Source organism: Gavialis gangeticus, unplaced genomic scaffold, assembly GCF_001723915.1.
Source record: "Gavialis gangeticus isolate Ggan-Ray unplaced genomic scaffold, GavGan_comp1, whole genome shotgun sequence".
In the NCBI taxonomy this organism is placed as follows: Eukaryota; Metazoa; Chordata; order Crocodylia; family Gavialidae; genus Gavialis; species Gavialis gangeticus.
Genome location: NW_017729000.1, coordinates 2523528 through 2530808, shown reverse-complemented (window position 1 = coordinate 2530808; position 7281 = coordinate 2523528). Strand labels below are relative to the sequence as shown.

At 51.4% G+C, this 7281-nt stretch overlaps 1 protein-coding gene across 1 annotated transcript in view; it reads right to left on the bottom strand.

The window, feature by feature from the left end:
* The window catches only part of MED7 (mediator complex subunit 7), a 7975-nt gene extending 7415 nt beyond the window's left edge, over positions 1–560 (bottom strand). The window contains exon 1 of the mRNA XM_019506084.1: positions 539–560. The gene's annotated coding sequence lies outside the window, so the exon portion shown is untranslated. The remainder of the gene's footprint in view (positions 1–538) is intronic.
* Between the last annotated feature and the right edge of the window lie 6721 nt (positions 561–7281).

Sequence of the window (7281 nt, the reverse complement as noted above, 5' to 3'; positions counted from 1 at the left end):
GGAAACCGACCCCCCCGCCAACATCTGGGAAACCGCCCCCCCCGCCAACATCAGAGGCACCCCCTGCCAACATCTGGAGGACCAACCCCCCCAACATCAGAGGCACCACCACCCCTGCCAACATCTGGGGGACCAACCCCACCCCCTGCCAACATCTGGGGGACCAATCCCTGACATCTAGGGGGCCAAACCCCCCACTGACATCTGGGGGGCCAACCCCCGACAATTGGGGGGCCAAGTATCCCCCCACCATCTGGGGGACCCCCCGGCCAACATCTGGGAGACCGATTCCCCCACCAACATCAAAGGCACCCCTGCCAACATCTGGAGGTCCAACCCCACAATATCAGAGGCACCACCACCACCATCTGGAGCACCCATGCCAACATCTGGAGGACCAACCCCCGACATCTGGGGGCCAACTCCCCCTCACCAACATCAGAGGCACCAACCTCTTTGCCCCCCCGCCGCCGCCGCCAACATGTGGGGCCCGCCCAGCGCCGGGGCCGGTCCAGTCCCGGCCTCAGGCCGCCCTCACCTGGCGCCGCTCCGGCCCCGGCGCCCACTCCACACACCTCCGACCGCTGCGGCGCACACCTCCGCTCCGCCCCGATTGGCTGAGGAGGCTCAGGGCCGGCCGTTCCATTGGCGGCCCCGCACGTCACTCACCGCTGTTCCCACCCCCTCGCGCCGCTTCCGGAGCGCGCAGGACAACAGGTTCCGGGCGTGCGGCGCATGCGCAGTGGGCTGATGGGGGCGGCAGTGCATTTGACAGTCCGCTCCGCGCTCCACCCTTAGCTTGTGATGCCCGGCGGGGGGGCAGGGCGACCCCTGACCGCCACTGACTCCCCGTGTGACCTTGGGCACGTCCCTGAGCACCCCTCTGCCACTGACTCTCTGCATGCCCTTGGGCATATCCCTTAGCATCTCTGCAGTCAGGCTGCGGACCACGGCTCTTCCCCCCCAGGGCAGAGCGATGGCTCAGAGACATGCAGCCCAGCCTGCCAGGGGTCATCAGGGACCCCCCTGGGCCCTGGGGTCATGGAGGGCACCGCCAGGATGTTCCCCTGGCCTCTGAGCGCCAGCACCAGCTTGCTGCCACCCGGGCCTCTCTACGGCACGTTCTCTCTCGTGGCAGCAGAGGGCAGCAGCGGCTTTGGTTTGACCAGAATCAATTGATTTCTTAGGGTTGTGTCTTTAATTGGACCCATAGTTGGTCCTCCAGATGTTCAGGGGGACATTCATCATCCAGATGTGGGCGGGGGGGGGAATAGTTGGTCATCCAGATGTTAGCCAGGGCAGGGGGAAGTTGGTCATCCAGGTGTTAGTGAGGGCAGGGGGGCTGGTCGTCCAGATGTTGGGGTGGGGGGAAGAGTTGGTAATTGAGATGTGGGTGTAGGGGGACTTGGCTCTGCAGATGTTGGCAGGGCAGGGGGGCAGTTGCTTCTCCAGATGTTGGTGGGGGGAGGAAGTGGAATTTAGTTCAATAGTCGATGATATCTTTTATTGCATCCAATAAAATAGATCACCCTAAGAAATTCTTGAGAATAAACCAGCAAGAAGAGACTGGACCTGCTACACAGAGGAATAAGAGAATAGGGCCAACAAACCTGGCTTCTCCGGACTACAGCCGTTTGCAGCCTGTTTAATTAGCTGCCCCTTTCTAAAAAAATATTTGGAAAAGTCGGCACAGGCAGCAATGGTGTTTGTAAATGTTAATTATTTCAGTTGCAACAGATGAAAAATAAAATGGGGATTAATTTCGCATAAAAATGTTTTTTCCCATCCAGTCACAGTATAATGAATGCTGATATCCTCCAGACTGAATGCAGAGGCAAGAGTAGCGGTGATCAGAATACAGTGCCGGCAGCTTGAACTGTGATCCATTTCTCCTCGGAGCCTGGGGATACTTTTTAAAGCTTGGCTTTGTGACTGCAGGTGCTCAGATCATGCCACGATGGGCACTGCAAGAGCCCGGGAACCATGAAAACAAAGACAGCGCAGCCTTTGAGCTTTGGAGAAGTTTCCAAAGAAGTGTGTGTTGTCACTATGAGTGGTGCCCTTGTTTTCTGTCGTCATTCAGTGCTTCAAGTGCTGCTGCCACTATATACAGTAGTAATGGCAATCACGTTGTCTGCTTCATCTGCGGTTCCTGTCCAGCCACCACTCATTTCCCAGCAACGTATTGCCAGTAAAGACTTGTCCTGGCAGCACTGTTTGAATGTTTGAATTATGTGCCCTTTTTTCAAATCTGGGCTCGAAGGTTCCCTTTCTTTGGTAAGACACCAAGCACCAAATGACAGTTATTTTGTACCAAAGACAGCTGGTGATTAATTGTGTCCAGTTTCAAAGGAGCAAAGTCTGAGGTTCCCACTCTGGTGCCTATCTCGATGACATTTTTTCACCTTCTCTTGCCTGGTGCTGATACCTCTACTGGCAATACTGGAGAGAGGACCGGCCGTGCTGGATGTTTTAACATCCAGCAATGTGAGTTAATCCAGTCTTCCTCATACAAAGCCACTGCCCAAGTGACAATGTAACGTCACTGATGGTATCGTTGCCAGACAGGAGGTTCAGACTCCAGGCAGTCGGGTACAGAAAGTTATTCTCTGCACACGAGAATTTTTTGGGCAGCCACAGTGGGCAACCTGATGCAGGAAAAAAGCATGTGACAGGATAAGGGTGGTTTGACGGTGTTTTTTCAAGCATTTCCCCCCCTTGCTGCTCACTGTGCCCTGCACTCAGCTTTGAGGTGTAGGCATCATGTAGGACATTATTTTTAAGCAAGAGTTTTCACATGTGAATTCCAATAAAACCAGAAGTCATGGAGCATAAATGGCCCAGAGTCACCACTGCATGCCTATGTATCAGGACCACTAAAACAAGTTTAATACCAGCGTAGAAAGAATCCAGCAGATTAAAACAGTTTGCGTTATTATGAGTTAGGAGAAATGTGGGGTTACAATGCAAAGAAGCACAGTCCTGGGGATAACACACCAGCCTGGTGCCAAGAGATAGGGGATCCATGCTCAGCTCTGCCACAGGTCTTCAACAAAGGTCCTGGACTACAGACAAGGCATTGTCCACTGCCTCCTGAAGTTGGCTCATCAGCCCTTGTATTTAATACTCATTGGGTAATCGCAGAATCCAGGGCATGCTACTATTCAGTACGGCATCTATCTCACTTGAGTCCGATCATCTGGTTTGTTTCCCTGTTCCTGCCCTATGTACCTTCTGCTCCTGGCTCCCAGTGGACCAGTTTCAAGAGGGGGGTTGGAGAAGGCTCCAGGCTATGCCTTGCCCATCGCCTGGGCGTGAGAGCACTTTGCTAGAAAGCAGGAGCTGAAGATGCCAACCCTATTGCATGCAGAGGGTCTGGCTCCCGGATATCACGTTCCTTAGGCAAGGGCCCTGACTATAATGCCACTGAGCCAAAAGGTGGGAGGATCTGCCTTCCCCCAGGGTTTTCCACCACTCAATTTTCAGTACTTGCACAGCAGTACACATATGCCCACGCAGTGTAGCCTGCTGAGCACACGCAGAAGGGAAATGCAGGGAGAGCAGAGGCATGTGCAATCCAAAGTGTGCACATGCACCAAAAGTGGCAGATGCAGTTACCTAACTGCCACTTTGGCATGTGAAGGTGGAAAAGGATTTCACCTTTACTCTTTCCAGATTAGCTCCAGGGCCATCAGGATCAGCAGAAAGGTTCCTGAGGTCTTTTGCCTCATTTGTAAAATGCAGATAATAATGCTTCTCTTCTCTCATGGTCTCTTATCGGTAACCATCTCTTGTCTCTCACCATCTCAAAAGCTGTTCGGGGCAGGGACTGCTGCTTGTTATGTGCACGTAGTGCCAGCCATCCAGACAGTCACTAGGGTTTACCTCATCTCTCTGAGGGCCCCTGAGTGCAACTTCAGTGCAAATAAATAATAACTTTCACACAGAGAAAAGTCGGCCCATTGCAAAATACTTCACGGTCAAAAACCATGCTGTCTCACCTAAGAGCACAGAGATAGGAAGACTGTTTCTAAATCTTAAGTTGAAAGAAAGGGAAATAAATACATCTCGCCCAGTGACCTGCCAAGGGATACCAACAGCACCATGCAAGCATGGGGGACTTTCTGGTTTTGCACCACTGCAACACAAGTTGGGTTTGATTTTACATGGCCTTGTATTGAGAGTCTCCTACAGCCTCTTGGCAGAGCTGTCAAATGCTCTGACTGCACAAAGCATATGCTTTCTGCAGGGTTTCCAAAGAAGAAGCTAACCCTTATCTAGAGGCACCAGGGATAAATGTTGTCTTGGGAGCCAAGAGAAGTCTTCACTTCTCCCATGCATTCAAGCTCCCGTTCTGGGTTTGTACATTCCCCACTGGAAGCTCGGTCTTATTAACCATTGCATTAATGTAGCACCCATGAGCCTTGGGGTGGACAAATGACGGCCAGTGGGGACTCACTACTGCTCAGCTGCTTTGTGGTACCTGCCCATTTGCACAGACTTAGCCCTGCATAATTAAAGGCGAAAAGCTACCCCAAGTTAGCCTTTAGTAACAGCAGGTTAAGAGCATGCACGTGGACCATGGCAGTGGAGCAGCTGAGGCACAGTAAGTCCTTGCCTCCTCTCAGCTCACAGCATCTGTCTATGCAGACCCTTTCTCTGCCAGGGTCCCTTAATGCAAGATGCTAGATCGATGCAGAAGGAAAGGGGTGGGCTTCTCCTAAGCCAGGGGTGGGCAAAATATGGTCCACAGGCTGGATCCAGCCTGTCAAGTGATTGTACCCGGGCTGTGGCTGCCCCTGTAGCACTCCGCATGGGGCCGAGCCTCACCTGGGGCAGCCCATGCCATGCTCCATCCTGCACCCACCCAGCACAGCCTTGGACCCAGCCAAGAGGGGGTTGCCCAGGGCAGAAGCAGGCTTGGCCCCATGCAGAGACCCACGGGGGCAACCACGGGCTGGACAGGGTGGGGGGCAGACTCCATCTGCACCACGCTGCCCAGGTGAGCTCTGCTGCACGCCACAACACCTCCCACAATCAATGTACAGGAGCAAGACTTTTATTTCAAGCTGCTAGGCAATCGCTTCTATACACACTACTCAAAAAACTAAAAATCAGGACTAAAATATGTTTTAAAATAAACTTCAAATATGTTATAGGAGATGTTTGGTTTTTAATATACGCTTTGTTGTTTATCTAGAATTTGTTCAAATGGTATCTTCTGAAAGGTTTTCTGTGTGCGGCCCTCGACAGTTCACCCAAACTCATTAAGTGGCCCTCCAGGCAAAATAATTGCCCACCCCAGCCTGAAGCCCAGGTTCTCAGTTTCTCTCTTTTAGTAAAATATACTCAGTGATTCTTTAGCACGGCTACCAGGCAAATTTGCATCATTGCTGTTGTCTTCTACTTGAGCAGAATTAGGCTCTCGCTGTTAATGCCACACATACCATTTGGGTGATTGTTAAGGTAATGGCTATGGGCTCCATCAAGAAAGTAGCACCTCCTCCAGCCCTACAGAAACACAGACCCATTTTCTTCCAGCTCTTTGGGAATGTCTGTCCTTCGGAGCATGACGGTCTCCTCCTCTGTTTCACAACACGTTACATTTTGAGGGCTCCTGCCCTCTAGAAAATAAAGAGCAGCTACACACCTCTTTTTAAGTGAACGGACAAAAAAAAAGGGAGCATTAGATCTTGCTGCTTAGAGTGAATTTTTGGTGGTGTGCTTGTTTCTCATTTCCAGGTGCTTCTGGTTTTCACACACATTAAACACTTCCTTGCTGCGGAGAAGGTGTCTGCACCCTTTGGTAGTGACCGGAGGCCATTTGGATTCCCAGGTGGTCATTCAGGGGGTTGCTTTGGGCCAGACTCCTGTCTGCTGCCTTCTGGAGTCAAGGACCCTACTTGATTATTAAGCAGGTGGGTCAATGCTGGATCTTCACCTGATAGCAAATATGAGATAAATGACTCAGAACTGACAAGAGAAGACGCTAAACACAGGCATGTTTTGCCCTATAGTGAAAATCTTAGCCTGCCCTCTTCACTTCATCTGCCTTACCCCTTTATCCTTTGCTCTTAAGGGCGAGATGCAAAGGAATCCAGGTCTGTATGCACAACGTACAGCTAAGTGGCCAGCAACCCACACAAATTCAAATAAGTAGCGCAGAGAGTCTAAATCTCTACCGTCTTTGATTTGCAGCAGTTCAATGTGTCAGGGTTGCTTCAGCGCTATACCCAGTGGCCTTGCTTATCTTCCATTGGGGTCGGTGCAGTATGGTGCTGCTGGGGCCTGGGCACTGAGAACTAGTACAGCACAGCACAACCCTCTTTGGACAGGGCTCTCAGACCACTAGTTTTTCCTTGTGGTATTTTTGTGGAAGAGAAAAAACAGCCATAAATGGAAGGGGTGCTGTTGCAAGCTGCTGGAGGAAGGCCTGTTTGTTCTCACTGCAATGCATGCTGTTCCTGTGCAGTTCATCCTTGTGAAAATTATGTCCCCTGTACCACTGCCAAGGGCAGGGAGCCCTGGGGTGATCTGCTCCGGGCTCACAGGTAATTTACTGTACTTTCCAGGCTTTGATCTGGGCATCCAACTTTGCCAAGATCCCAGAAATATTCAGGGCACAAGTCCTGCCTTTGGATCTAGGGAAGCACCTTTCCCTGGTGATGAGAGGAGCATGAGTGTGCTCAAAGGGGATGGTGAGAGCCTGACAGAGAGCATGAGATGCCAGGGGTTCATCTGGGCCAGACTCCTTCCTTCCTTCCTATGTGACAGCCCTTCTGCCTCCTTCCCTCCACCCTTCTTTTCTCATGCGCTGAAGAAGTGATCCCGGGAGAAGGCAGCCAGCTCAGCGAGAGACACAGAGAGGCTCTCACAGCCCCCTTTAAAATGACATGAGCACACCTGGCTGATGATAAAGCCCTGCAGTGATTACTGGCAGATCGAAGAGGCAATGGGAAGGGCAAAGCTGCCTCCAAATACCTTTCTGTAGAGCTGCCAGTGACGTGTCAGCTGAGGGTCTTTCATTCATGTCAGGGAATCCATCACAAAATTACTCCACTGACCATAAACAATATACCCAGAGAGAGCACTGGACATCTGGTGGCAAGCTCCTGACTTGGAAAGTTGCATCTGACCACAGGACTGCTCCTTAAAGAAAGGTCACCCCAAGCAGACACAGGAAATCTAGGTTGAAAACTGCCAGGTATCCAACCCAGAGTGCCGATGCATTTGCTGTTTTTTTCTTTTCTTTTTCTTTTTTAAGAAAACAAAAACTGCTAT